The sequence below is a fragment of the Eleutherodactylus coqui genome, chromosome 3 (assembly GCF_035609145.1).
Source record: "Eleutherodactylus coqui strain aEleCoq1 chromosome 3, aEleCoq1.hap1, whole genome shotgun sequence".
NCBI lineage: Eukaryota > Metazoa > Chordata > Amphibia > Anura > Eleutherodactylidae > Eleutherodactylus > Eleutherodactylus coqui.
In genome coordinates, this window is record NC_089839.1 from 258,031,109 (window position 1) to 258,046,986 (window position 15,878).

Below are 15,878 nucleotides of genomic sequence, written 5' to 3' on the forward strand. Positions count from 1 at the left end.
CTGCGTTTTCAGCCCTGTGTGAGCAGCCCCATTGAAATGAATGGGAGTGTTGTACAGCGTTTAGCGCTGGGCTGAAAAGGCAGCGCTAAACGCTGTATAAAACGCCCTGTGTGAGGGAGGCCTTAGTCTAGTATGTCTCCACATGAGAGCTTCTGACAGTTTTGCGCGTGACCTGGGTGTTATCTGTAGGTCAGCCCAGCCAACCCATACTTCCGGGGGAGACATACTGCACTAATACCAGAAACTCTTAGCTGATTTTGACTTATTACAATAGTACCTGTCAGGGGGTGGGGTATATTAGACAGCATATGAATAGTCAATTCTTGAAGTTGATGTTTTGGAAGCAGTAAAATTGGACAAGTGTAAGGATCGGAGTTACTTTGACCATCGTTAAATTGTGATAGCTAGATGACTGGGTTAAAGCATCTCCAAAACTGATGTTTTGTGGAATGTTCCTGGTATGCAGTAGTTAATACTGACCAAAAGTCATGTAAGAAAGGACAATTTGTGAAGCAGTCAAAGGATCATGGAAGCCCAAGGCTCTGCTCATTCCGATAAATGTAAATCACCGGATAACCCCGTTAGAGGATCTGCTGCTAACAGCTTGATGCAATATACCACAGGACACCTTCATAGGTTTTTGGAGTTCATGCTATGATGGATCAGAGCTGTTTTGGAGAAACTGTGCTTCCCAAGAATCATTGTGAAATACAGGGCACACTGTGATGTAGACAACTCTGGAATCTCTAGACATAGATTAACCATATTCCCAAATAATAAATATAGTTTCTAATATTACCACCATGCTATGACTGGATAACACCACCATATGGTGACTAAATACACCACGACTAAATAGCCACAAATCATCTCTATATACACTGTCAATCTTGTGACTACCACCAATGCCCTTTTTTGTGCCCCTATACAATAACAGTTCTCACACTGTGCCAACACAAAATAATAATGACCCCTTGTGGCCTCACAGTAATTCCTTCCCTCTCTTCTGGCACCTACAACACTTAGTTCCCCCACTTATGATCCTTCCTATGTTCTCCACAGTACTAAGTTTCCCATCGTATGGTCCTCACATTCCTTAGCTCTCCCTCTTTACTGGCTTACTTTTACTGGAAATAAAAAAAAAATCTGTAAAATATTCATCTCACTGACTCACCCCTGCTGCCACTCCAGATGCCATCCTTTAACTCCTTTTGGCCTCATCTACCCTTCTGGTGACCAGTCATTTGACTGCTGCAGCCAATCCAGTGATTGCCAGAGTCACATAATCAGATTACTGGGGAAAGTGCAAGAAACATCAGTTTTTTTGTAATTTTACTAACAGCTTTCCAAGGTGTTGGGCCAGAACTGGTTGACAGCACGACAGGGACGGGGAGCCTCAAACTTGGATGTTTCCTGGGAAATACGGGTGACTTCACATGCCTATATTGATTGTTTATAAGGTCTAGCAACACTGGAAATATTGTAATAACTAGGGGAACAAGAGTATTGAGGTGCATTTACACTGCAAAGATGATCACTCAAAAGCCATTTTTTGAGCGATCATTTTGCATAAACTACTATTTGGAACTAATGGCTTTTAGTACCAATTAGTAGTGTGTGAGCCACACAGAGAGGGAGTGGTATTCAAGTAACACACCACCTGCTGTTCCCTAAATACTTTTGCTTTGATCTGCGCTGTAATCAGCTCTTCCCGGGCAGAGCATAGCATGTGGTCCACCTTATCAGCTCTTTTGCTGAACTATTGATTTCAGGCAGAACTGAATTCCATCGCTCGGCAGAAAACTGAAAGATGGGCACATTTAGACACAACGATTATCACTCAACAGATGGCTTTTGAGCGGATTTTGAGCAATAATTGTTGTGTCTAAATGGGCCTGTGCTCACAGAATTCCCTAATAAAATTCCCTGATTATACTGTGCAATCAACAATAGTATATTTTAATTTTTAGATGTTGTTTAAATGGAATGTGTCATTAGGAAACTATCTATTCTATAATATTGTTAAACATATTTCTTGAAGTAATTTTTGCTGATGTTTTTAGAAATTTTTGTTTGGGGTTTATGATTTTCAAAAAATTCTAAAATTCTACATTTTTCATACTGACCACAGTGATGTCAATGATGTCATTGAATGGCTGTGATTGGCTAACGCAGCGCCAGCTTTTATTGGCTGATGCCGCTTGAGTTAGCCAATCAGAGCATTAGCTTTCTGGAGGCGGGGATTTCAAGCCCCGCTTCCAGAAAGCAATGCTCTGTCGGCAAGGAGGAGGGAGTGACAGCCTGCAGCAGTGCCGCAGAACGCCGCGGGAGGTGAGTATTGTTTTTTTAATTTTCCGACACCGTATTCCAGGCGTATAAGTCGACAGTTGAGGGGTCGTCTTATACGTCCAGTCGTCTTATACGCCGGAAAATACAGTACTATTTGGAACAATCTGTTTACTTGTAATGAAGACAAACATATTGACTTTTTAGTGTGTTGAATACATTCGTAATGCCCTCTATATGTACATGCGTGTGTGCCATAGTAGCCGATTTGTAAGCCTGTCTTTCATACATTGATTTTTGACTGTTTTTCATAAATATGATGCAATTTTTACAATATTACTGTTGTAGATTTTTAAGAAACTATATGCATGGTATAAGAGCTTCAGAAAAAGAAAGACATGATGTATTGTATGGCATGAATAGGATTTTATTATATTTTATGTCACTAGCTAGACTACAGGAGTTGTCCTTACCTACCACTACAAAAGCACATCAAAGCAAATATGTATTATTTAAAATTATATGCAGGAGGATTATTCAGAAGAAAAGTGATATCTGGGGACATAGTCTGAAAAATTATATTTCAGACAGACCTTAAAATACAAAAATGTATCTTAAGATGAAATATGACAGAGATATGAGTGCTGAGTTAGGTGGAAATAATATTGGAAGAGTTGATTTAATATGAAGTTTCTCATGGCTGTTACTCACTGGACAGCCAAGTTTTATTATTCTGTAAAGATCTCCAAGTTTTTTTCTTATTTCCTCGTGATTAACATGATTCCAGCATATTCCATAGCATTGTGCAGAGAGTATGTTCATATTAGTTGCTATTTCCAGTAGGACTTGCATTCAAATTTAATGGGATACAAACTAAGGCTATTTTCATATTGTGTTTTTGCGATGCAGCATTGCTACCATCTTGCATTCTGTCCTCCATGCAAAAAAAATGCATGGGGCAGGACAGAACCATGGTGGAACCGTAGGCTACAATAGGTGAGAAAGAGACCTCTTTGGTCTCCATTTCACTAGGTTTCCGTCTCTCTCATTTTTTTGCAGCTGGACAGAAAAATGCTGAGGTCGGTGGATTTTGCCCTTTGCAATGTGTAGGATGAAATCTGTAGCAAATTCATGACAAAATCCACATTTAGCATATCCAAATTTGGCTGAGGATTTACAGTGTATTTTGCTGTGGATGCACTGGAGATTGAGCAGATCTGTCCCTTGCACAGGTGCTCTTAGGGTTCAGTGGTCGGACATCATGTTTGCAATTACAGATTGCTTTAGCAAAGGAGCTGCAAAATGATGATATACATGTTTAGGTCTAAATAAAAGGTTGTATTAGAGGGACTTCTCGTTTTCCCAAAAACAGCACTGCAGTTGTCAATGGAATGTGTCTGGTATTGTTATTCAGCAGCATTTTTAATTCTTTTGGTGTAAATGCACTTTACGACGGTCCTTTTTTTTTTTCCATTTTCGTTTTTTCCTCCTCCCTTTTAAAAAATCGTAACTCCTTTATTTGTTCATGTATGAGGGCTTGTTTTTTGCAGGATGAGTTGTATTCTTCAATGCTATTATTTAATGTATCATATAATGAAAAACGTAAAAAAAAATTTAAGTGGAGAGAAATGGGAAGAAAACGACATTCCGCCATCTTTCGGTGCGTCTTGCTTCTACGGCGCACAAACTGCAAGAAAAATGACATGATAACTTTATTCTATGGGTCAGTACAATAACGAAGATACCTAATTTGTATCGCTTTTTTTTGTTGTACTACTTGTATTTTTTTTTTGTATCATGCAGGGTAAATAATGTTTGATAGAACAAACGTTTGCGGACACAGCGATACCAAATATGTATTTTTACTTTATTATTTAGATTCTTTTATTGTAAATATGGCAAACGGGCATTTTTTTTTTGCTTATATTACTTTTTAAAAATAAATAATTAGTAAAACTTTATTGTTTTTATTTCTACATTTTCTTTTAGTCCTCCTAGGGGACCACAACTAGCAATGCTTTGATCACTCCTGCAGTATGGTCTAATGCTATAGCAGCCCCCGGCTGCCATGACACCTGCATGGCTTCCCCGATCTCACCACGGGGGGAGGGGAGGGGGGGGGCGTATGGGTCCCTCAAACATTTACATCATTCGGGGGATGTAAATGCCTCTGTCAGAATTGAGAGCGGAATTTAAAGGATTATCATCTCCGATCTGCCGTGCAGCGTGTTGGGGCTGTTGCTCACGGGTGTCAGCTGTAATAAACAGCTGACACCCACGATGTATGGAGGGACGTAAAAAAATACTACGGGTCCGTCACTAAGGGGTTAAATTACATGTGCATAAAATAATAGATCACATGTAGCCACGTGCATCTTTGAGTAGTTGTAATTTTCACTGACATACGAAAAGTCATGGGACAGAAGCAAATATTATGTTGGACCCCCTCTATTGTGGCAAAGTGTAGTGGTTTGATGTGGCATTGATTCCACAAGAGGATGGAAGATGTTTAGAGGGATGTTGAATCATGCTGTCTGGATAGCTATCTACAGCTCTGTGGTATTTGTACGTGCTGGATCTCAAGTACAAATGGACCTCTGTACCACATCTCATGTTAGGCGAATGTGATGGCCATACCATTTCTAGGAACTTTCGAGAATGCTCCTCAAACCAATTTTGGACAACTTGGACCTGATGGTGCAGCAAATTATTCTACTGGAATACATGAAACCCACAAAGGGCTTCAAATGGTCACCACGAAGTGAAACGTAGTGGGCATCAGTCAATGACATGTTTCTGCAGACCACTGAACCCAACTCATGCCATAAGATCATACCCCACACTACTCTGAAAGCACCACCATAGTATAGGGCCTTGTTGAAAAGTGGGTTCTATAGCTTCATGGGGTCTGTTCCACACATGAACTTTACCATCAGCCAAAACAATTGGTACTGTTATTCAGGCATTGTGTCTGTGGTCATTGTGTGAACAGAAGCACTCTGGTGGGTCTTCTGCTCTTATATCCCATTGATACTAAAGAATTTTGCAATGACATGCGGTATATGTGTGTGGGGTCTCTTAAATTGAATGTGGATGTGATTTCTGCCTGAGTTGCATGTTTGTTTACACAGACAATTCTAGTCAGATCCTACCAGACTCAATCATTAAGCACCCGTGGGCGGCCAATGAGTTGTCCACTGGTGACTTTAATAAAGTATTCAGTATAAAATACCTCAGTAAAAGTATGTCTTCCTATATAACTGTGTTACCTGAGATTTCATGTTCTTTTGTTGTACAAAACAGCAGGTTTTCCCGAGCTGCTCTTACTTTTGGACGTATAAGAAGCTGCATCCATTTGTAGTGATTTTTGTTTACTCCACTTCTTTTTTTCCAGCTTTACGTCTGTCAATTATGTGAATGATTTTCCAATAGTTTTACGCTGGTGTATTCAGTACTTACTTGTGTGACAAGTTGTGAGTTGGGGTGACACACTTACAGGATCGCTTTCCTTTCTGTCCGGAATGCACACCACCCATACATAAAAGCTCGGAGACTTGGGTTTTCTTGGAACAGTCTAGCATCTGCTAGCATTTATTTAATGTGCAGCACAATGGCATAACATACACCAAAGTTCTTTATCCGTACCCCACTAGCGTATGAGTCTAGAGTCATCCTCCCTGTCAGACCTGAGGCCTCCACTGGTCTACACTTGACCTCTGGCTTGCAGCCCTCTCAGCTCTGCTGTGCTGTCTGTTTTGTTTTCCCCTTTGAGTGTGGCAGGAACTGACACTTATGTTGTTACTTGCCACACCCACAGGTGTTTTCTCTCATTTCTTCAGCCTCAATGCCTGTCTACCACGCTCTGTAGGCCATTCTGTGTACTGCACTCCTACACTTGGAAGAGTGTATTAAAGACAGGCACTAATGCACTAAGGCTATATGACAACCCACATGCATCCTAAATATATAAATGGAAACTTCTCTAAAGATGAGCAAACAAAAAACAGGTAAAGGTAATACTATAATACTACCCACTATGTACAAGAATATAATATGGATCTAAACTAATTTATGGAGTATTGCTTGGCTGGCTGTATCCGCATGGAGCGCGGGGTGTGCTTTTTTTTTCTAAATCGAAAATGTAGTGAACAATGACACTGAACTACTATGGAGTGGTACCAGGTGGTCTTCAGCAACAAACTCAGGTTTAGTTTGGGCATCTTGGACTCATGGATGAGCGCCTCAATTTTTGCCTTTGCTGTGGAATGGCACACTGCCCCCACTGCTGGTATGATGTTCTACGGAGCCATCACATATGACAGTCGGTAGCTGCTAGTAGTAGTGTGAGGGACAATGACAGATCAGGGATATTTTCAGGACATCCTGCAGCCCCATGTGTTGCCTCTCATGGCATGGCTTCCAAGAGGCATTTTGCAGCAGGATAATGGTCAGCCTCATGTAGCAAACGTGTCACAGGAATGCCTTCACACTACCGTGGCTGCCTGGTCGCCAGATTTATCACCAGTAGAACATGTATGGGACCATCTGGGATGCCAACTTTGACAGCCTATGAGTGTGCACAATCTAGAGGCTCAGTTACAGCAAATGTGGAATGATATGCCACAGGATATCATATGAAACCTGTATTCCTCCATGCTCATTCGTATTATATCTTTCATCAAAGCTAGAGGAAGACCAACAGGGTGCTAAAGCCTCCGTTCAAGTGATGTTTTCTGCAATAAATTATCCTTTTCTTCTGTTATTGTAATCACTTACTTATTTTAAAATTACAACCACACATATAAAGCCTAATTAGATTCCAACAACTCTTTCTAGGAGCTTGATTTTTTTTGACTATGAGTGTATACTAAAGTATAGAAATAGTAATAAAAACTACATTCAAAGCAGCACATCGTCTTACTATCAAGAAACCTACTAATGGATAGGGATACACATATGAGTTTTTCTTTCTCAGGGAGTACCAAAGTAGCATTTTTATTAAAGGTGGTATATCTTAAGGTGGTCACTTACCTTAGATGAATGTCAGCCAAAAGCTCATTGACAGACAGCTACTCCTCATGACCCCCCATACACATATATGCTTGGCTTGACCAAAGATGCATATGTTCTCAATGGGAATAGAAAAATTAGCCACTGCCAGGCACCTCTGCTGGTGGCTTAACTCCCGGAAGAACAAATGATAGGACAGGTATAACTTCAGAAGGCCCTATCCTTCTTTTCCCTGACACTGTGGGGTGGAAAGTTGACTTCTATCAGATGGTTAACTGGTCCTGCCAAAATTGGCAGCTTCAGGAACTGCAACCTAATGTGCACAGCCAACTATAGGGTTTCCTTTCATTTCAATAGATTTCTCTCACTAGGAAAAAAATCTATAACATTTGGTAAGATGTGCATTTTTTTAAATGAAGAAGTATACAGCTTTTACAATCATAACATGCTTTATTAAGAGAATAACCCTATCATACCATGATTCAATGCAGATGTTTCCTTGTGTAACTTACTTGGGATTATCATTAGTGATGAGCGAACGTACTCGTCCGAGCTTGATGCTCGGGCGAATATTAGGGTGTTCGGGATGCTCGTTACTCTTAACGAGCACCACGCGGTGTTCGGGTTACTTTCACTTTCCTCTGTGAGACGTTAGCGCGCTTTTCTGGCCAATTGAAAGACAGGGAAGGCATTACAACTTCCCCCTGTGACGTTCAAGCCCTATACCACCCCCCTGCTGTGAGTGGCTGGGGAGATCAGATGTCACCCGAGTATAAAAGTCGGCCCCTCCCGCGGCTCGCCTCAGATGCCTTGTGAGTTAGCTGAGGGAAAGTGCTGCTGCTGGTGCTGCTGTAGGGAGAGTGTTAGGAGTGAGTGTAGGCTTCAAGAACCCCAACGGTCCTTCTCAGGGCCACATCTATCCGTGTGCAGTACTGTGGAGGGTGCTGTTAGCAGTGTTGCACAATTTTTTTTTTTCAAAATCGGCTGTCTGCAGAGCATTGTACCCTGCAGTAATAGTCCAGGGACAGAAGTGGTGGTTAGGCAGGGAGAGTGTTAGGAGTGAGTGTAGGCTTCAAGAACCCCAACGGTCCTTCTTAGGGCCACATTTAACCGTGTGCAGTACTGTGCAGGCTGCTGTTAGCAGTGTTGCATCTTTTTTTTTTTCAAAATCGGCTGTGCAGAGCATTGCGCCCTGCAGTAATACTACAGGGAGAGAATTGTGTAGGCAGGGCCAGAAGACATATATTATTGATTGAATATAGTCAGTGGGCCTTTTCTTTAAAAAAAAGGGAAAAATTCTATGTGGCCTGCCTCTGTCAGTCCTCAGCGTTCTGGGTACGTGTGTGGTGGGTGGAGATAGTAAAAAAATCATACGCAGCCAGCTACGTTTAACAGCAGTCTTGCGCCAATTTATTTCCTTCCTGCCTGGGGAAAATCACCGCTCTGCTGCACTTCATATAACTGCATTTCTGTGGAACAGATTTCTTATCTGATTGAATATAGTCAGTGGGCCTTTTCTTTTAAAAAAAAGGGAAAAATTCTATGTGGCCTGCCTCTGTCAGTCCTCAGCGTTCTGGGTACGTGTGTGGTGGGTGGAGATAGTAAAAAAATCATACGCAGCCAGCTACGTTTTACAGCAGTCTTGCGCCAATTTATTTCCTTCCTGCCTGGGGAAAATCACCGCTCTGCTGCACTTCATATAACTGCATTTCTGTGGAACAGATTTCTTATCTGATTAAATATAGTCAGTGGGCCTTTTCTTTAAAAAAAGGGGAAAAATTCTATTTGTCCTGCAGGCTTGCGCCAATTTATTTCCTGCCTGGGAAATCACTGGTAATACAGCATGCTGAGGGGTAGGGGTAGGCCTAGAGGACGTGGACGTGGCCGAGGACGCGTAGGCCCAAGTGAGGGTGTGGGCACAGGCCGAGCTCCTGATCCAGGTGTATCGCAGCCGACTGCTGCGCGATTAGGGGAGAGGCACGTTTCTGGCGTCCCCACATTCATCACCAAATTAATGGGTCCACGCGGGAGACCTTTATTAGAAAATGAGCAGTGTGAGCAGGTCCTGTCGTGGATGGCAGAAAGTGCTTCGAGCAAGCTATCATCCACCCACAGTTCTGCGCCGTCCAGTGCTGCAAATCCGAATCCTCTGGCTGCTGCTCCTCCTTCCTCCCAGCCTCCTCACTCCACTACAATGACACATGCTCAGGAGCGGGAACACTCCCAGGAACTGTCCTCGGGCCCCTGCTCAGATTGGGCAGCAGTGGTTCCTCTCCCACCAGAGGAGTTTATCGTCACTGATGCCCAACCATTGGAAAGTTCCCGGGGTCCGGGGGATGAGGCTGGGGACTTCCGGCAACTGTCTCAAGATCTTTCAGTGGGTGAGGAGGACGATGACGATGAGACACAGTTGTCTATCGGTGAGGTAGTAGTAAGGGCAGTAAGTCCGAGGGAGGAGCACACAGAGGATTCGGAGGAAGAGCAGCAGGACGATGAGGTGACTGACCCCACCTGGTGTGCAACGCCTACTCAGGACAGGTCTTCAGAGGGGGAGGCAAGGGCAGCAGCAGGGCAGGTTGCAAGAGGCAGTGCGGTGTCCAGGGGTAGAGGCAGGGCCAGACCGAATAATCCACCAACTGTTTCCCAAAGCGCACCCTCGCGCCATGCCACCCTGCAGAGGCCAAGGTGCTCTAAGGTCTGGCAGTTTTTCACAGAGACGCCTGACAACCTTTGTCGCGCCAAGATCAGCCGGGGAGCCACCACCAACCGCCTCACCACCACCAGCATGCGCAGACATATGATGGCCAAGCACCCCACAAGGTGGGACGAAGGCCGTTCACCGCCTCCGGTTTGCACCGCTGCCTCTCCCCCTGTGCCCCAACCTGCCACTGAGATCCAACCCCGCTCTGAGGACACAGGCACTACCGTCTCCTGGCCTGCACCCACACCCTCACCTCTGCTGTCCTCGGCCCAATCCAGCAATGTGTCGCACCGCACCGTCCAGCCGTCGCTAGCGCAAGTGTTTGAGCGCAAGCGCAAGTACGCCGCCACGCACCCGCACGCTCAAGCGTTAACCGTCCACATAGCCAAATTTATCAGCCTTGAGATGCTGCCGTATAGGGTTGTGGAAACGGAGTCCTTCAAAAGTATGATGGCGGCGGCGGCCCCGCGCTACTCAGTTCCCAGTTGCCACTACTTTTCCCGATGTGCCGTCCCAGCCCTGCACGACCACGTCTCCCGCAACATTGTACGCGCCCTCACCAACGCGGTTACTGCCATGGTCCACTTAACAACGGACACGTGGACAAGCACAGGCGGGCAGGGCCACTATATCTCCCTGACGGCACATTGGGTGAATTTAGTGGAGGCTGGGACAGAGTCAGAGCCTGGGACCGCTCACGTCCTACCCACCCCCAGAATTGCGGGCCCCAGCTCGGTGGTGGTATCTGCGGCGGTGTATGCTTCCTCCACTAAACCACCCTCCTCCTCCTCCAACGCAACCTCTGTCTCGCAATCAAGATGTGTCAGCAGCAGCAGCGCGTCGCCAGCAGTCGGTGTCGCGCGTCGTGGCAGCACAGCGGTGGGCAAGCGTCAGCAGGCCGTGCTGAAACTACTCAGCTTAGGAGATAAGAGGCACACGGCCCACGAACTGCTGCAGGGTCTGACAGAGCAGACTGACCGCTGGCTTGCGCCGCTGAGCCTCCAACCGGGCATGGTCGTGTGTGACAACGGCCGTAACCTGGTGGCGGCTCTGCAGCTCGGCAGCCTCACGCACGTGCCATGCCTGGCCCACGTCTTTAATTTGGTGGTTCAGCGCTTTCTGAAAAGCTACTCACGCTTGTCAGACCTGCTCGTAAAGGTGCGCCGGCTCTGCGCACATTTCCGCAAGTCCCACACGGACGCTGCCACCCTGCGGACCCTGCAACATCGGTTTAATCTGCCAGTGCACCGACTGCTGTGCGACGTGCCCACACAGTGGAACTCTACGCTCCACATGTTGGCCAGGCTCTATGAGCAGCGTAGAGCTATAGTGGAATACCAACTCCAACATGGGCGGCGCAGTGGGAGTCAGCCTCCTCAATTATTTTCAGAAGAGTGGGCCTGGTTGGCAGACATTTGCCAGGTCCTTCGAAACTTTGAGTAGTCTACCCAGGTGGTGAGCGGCGATGCTGCAATCATTAGCGTCACCATTCCTCTGCTATGCATCTTGAGAAGTTCCCTGCAAAGCATAAAGGCAGACGCTTTGCGCTCGGAAACAGAGCCGGGGGAAGACAGTATGTCGCTGGATAGTCAGAGCACCCTCCTGTCTATATCTCAGCGCGTTCAGGAGGAGGAGGAGGAGCATGAGGAGGATGAGGAGGAGGGGGAAGAGACAGCTTGGCCCACTGCTGACGGTACCCATGCTGCTTGCCTGTCATCCTTTCAGCGTGTATGGCCTGAGGAGGAGGAGGAGGAGGAGGATGAGGATCCTGAAAGTGATCTTCCTAGTGAAGACAGCCATGTGTTGCGTACAGGTACCCTGGCACACATGGCTGACTTCATGTTAGGATGCCTTTCTCGTGACCCTCGCGTTGCACGCATTCTGGCCACTACGAATTACTGGGTGTACACACTGCTCGACCCACGGTATAAGGAGAACCTTTCCACTCTCATTCCCGAAGAGGAAAGGGGTTCGAGAGTGTTGCTATACCACAGGACCCTGGCGGACAAGCTGATGGTAAAATTCCCATCCGACAGCGCTAGTGGCAGAAGGCGCACTTTCGAGGGCCAGGTAGCAGGGGAGGTGCGGAGATCGAGCAGCATGTACAGCACAGGCAATACAACAGTCTTTAAGGCCCTGGACAGCTTTATGGCTCCCCAGCAAGACTGTGTCACCGCTCCCCAGTCAAGGCTGAGTCGGCGGGAGCACTGTAAAAGGATGGTGAGAGAGTACGTAGCCGATCGCACGACCGTCCTCCCTGACGCCTCTGCCACCTACAACTACTGGGTGTCGAAGCTGGACACGTGGCCTGAACTCGCGCTGTATGCCCTGGAGGTGCTTGCTTGTCCTGCGGCTAGCGTCCTGTCAGAGAGGGTGTTTAGTGCGGCTGGGGGAATCATCACAGATAAGCGTACCCGCCTGTCAACCGACAGTGCCGACAGGCTTACACTCATCAAGATGAACAAAGCCTGGATTTCCCCAGACTTCTCTTCTCCACCAGCGGACAGCAGCGATACCTAAGCAATACGTAGGCTGCACGCGCGGATGGAAGCATCGTTCTCTCTCACCATCCAAAACGGGGACATTTCTGCTTCATCAATCTGTGTATAATATTCCTCCTCCTCCTCCTCCTGCTCCTCCTCCTGAAACCTCACGTAATGACGCCGAACGGGCAATTTTTCTTAGGGCCACAAGGCTCACTCATATAATTTTTCTTAAAAATTTTTATACGTTTCAATGCTCTTAAAAGCGTTGAAACTTTAACTTGAACCAATTTTTCGTTAAACTGGGCTGCCTCCAGGCCTAGTTACCACTTAAGCCACATTAACCAAAGCGATTAATGGGTTTCACCTGCCCTCTTGGTTGGCCAGGGCCAATTTTTCTGATGTACATTAGTACTGTTGATACAGCAATTTTTGTGGGCCCTCGCCTACAGTGTAATCAAATTAATTTTTAGGCCCACCTGCATTACAGCTGACGTTACATCCGCTGTGTTGGGCAATGCAATGGGATATTTTTATGTACCACCGGTGGGTTCCAGGGAGCCACCCATGCTGTGGGTCCACAGGGAGTTGTAAATGCATCTGTTTCCACTTCTAAAGAACCCCAGTCTGACTGGGCATGCAGTGTGGGCCGAAGCCCACCTGCATTAAGCACGACATTACTACCTCAGCTGTGTTGGGCAATGCAATGGGATATTTTTATGTACCGCCGGTGGCTTCCTGGCACCCACCCATGCTGTGGGTCCACAGAGAATTATAAATGCATCTGTTTCCACTTCTAAAGAACCCCAGTCAGACTGGGGCATGCAGTGTGGGCCGAAGCCCACCTGCATTAAGCACGACATTACTACCTCAGCTGTGTTGGGCAATGCAATGGGATATTTTTATGTACCGCCGGTGGGTTCCAGGGAGCCACCCATGCTGTCGGTCCACAGGGACTTCACAATAGGGAGTTGTACCTGCCTGTGTCTATGAATTAAAAACCGCGGTCTGACTGGGGCATGCAGAAACCTTGACAGAATGAATAGTGTGTGGCACATAGGTTCCCCATTGCTATGCCCACGTGTGCAGCTCCTGATGGCGGTGGCACAGGATTATATTTCTCATTGCTTCTGTACAGCATTGTGGGCTATCGCCCCGCCCCTTTTAAAGAGGGTCGCTGCCTAGCCGTGCCAACCCTCTGCAGTGTGTGCCTGCAGTTCCTCGTCATGGCAGACGCACTTATAAATAGACATGAGGGTGGTGTGGCATGAGGGCAGCTGAAGGCTGCGCAGGGACACTTTTGTGTGCGCTGTGGACACTGGGTCGTGCGGGGGGGTTGGGCAGCATGTAACCCAGGAGAAGTGGCAGCGGAGTGTCATGCAGGCAGTGATTGTGCTTTGTTGGAGGTAGTGTGGTGCTTAGCTAAGGTATCCATTGCTAATGAGGGCTTTTCAGAAGTAAAAGTTGTTGGGAGGGGGGGGGGGGCACTCTTGCCGGTATTGTGGCTTAATAGTGGGACCTGTGAACTTGAGATGCAGCCCAACATGTAGCCCCTCGCCTGCCCTATCCGTTGCTGTGTCGTTCCCATCACTTTCTTGAATTGCCCAGATTTTCACACATGAAAACCTTAGCGAGCATTGGCGAAATACAAAAATGCTCTGGTCGCCCATTGACTTCAATGGGGTTCGTTATTCGAAACGAACCCTCGAGCATCGCGATAATTTCGTCCCGAGTAACGAGCACCCGAGCATTTTGGTGCTCGCTCATCTCTAATTATCATCTTTTATCACAAGACAGTTGGCACATGTTCAGGAACTCAGTCCAATACAAGATACTTTCTTCTGGTAGGTTTATTGCTTTAATACAGCGTACATCACACAACACAATCCTGTCCACCTGGCCTCTTACTACGCATATAGCATTTTCTCTTATTACAATTATGCCTAATCCTTCAAAACTTCACTTTAGCATGCCAAAAAACATGTGACAGCACAGGGATTGTCCCATCCCCTGTCGTGCCCTGTCACCAGCATACATCGCCTCTCTACAGTCAGAGTGGAACCAAGAACCCAGGAGCTACACCTTACAGACTCCCACCTCTTTGGCCTCTCAGGTGGAGCATAATGAGTCCATTCCACAATGGAAAACCCTTCTCTATTGACTTTTTCCCTACACTATGGTTCTCTCGTGGCTCAAACTCATCACAACAGTAACTGCAGCACTGCCACAGTTGTTACTACATACTGCAGAAATCTGGCTTCAAAACTAGCGTATGTAAATGTGCCGACACCTGATCCACACACAAATACATTAGCATCCAAAGTAGTACATACACATAGGCCTCTTGAAATGCACCAGGTATAGAGCCTCAGTGTTTTGATTTACAGTTGCACTGATGTGTGAAGTTTTGCCTCAATTACATTAAATTGCTGTAAAGCGTCGTTGGGTTTCTTGGCAGATGCAGAACTAGCGTGAAAGACTTTTTTCTTAACTGAACCTTGATTCAACTACTGAAGGAGCACTGACTGAGCACTTGTTGCATTGTATATTTTCTTTTAAGTGAAGAAAGGATATGTCAAGTCTTAACTCCAAATATATTCACACATTTGAATATATAAATGATACTGTTACTTACCTTTAGTATGTTTTTCCACTGACAGGTATGCTCAGAAAACATCTCTCAGTAAAAATGAAATGTTGATATAAATATCTGAGAGAAAATACTAATCAGAGAATACATTGAGCAGACTTACTGATCTTGTATACCTGGAAACTGATTTTCAAACAGACTCTGTCAGTTCAGGCTTGGCATTTCTTGTCAAACAAAAGCACGCCTAAAGACACATTTCAAAAGCAGACAATACAGTACTTGCTAACCTGCAGAAAATCGAAAAGGATCAGGGAGATGGAGAACAAACAGAATAGGTAAGCATTAAGAAATGGAACACAGTTCTAAAGACATGTTTCTGAGAGCCAAATATGTTTAAAGAAGCAGGCATTAATAATTAAACATGAGTAAGTAAAATTCAGTATACTTCTTTTTGCTCGTATTGTCTTAAGATTTGTAATGTAGAAATAGAATAATTGATTCAATATCAGCAAGGAACGAGATAGCGTTGGAAAAAAAAAATTTACTGTCAGGAGAGGCGACTTGGCCTGAAATCTGAACTTTTGTTAACGGCGATACATACTTTTCCTCGGTATTTGCCCATTGCAGTCACATGAAAATTTGGGTCAGGTAGCCGTTATGTGAATTGACAGCAGCTATCTCACAAAAAGATGTTTGCTTATAATGTGACCTTTCCTATCTGCTGTGTCACATTTACGCCACTCATGTTGCTTATATTGTGTCATATTGTACGGTGATTTGATGCTACATAACACAACATGACAAGAGC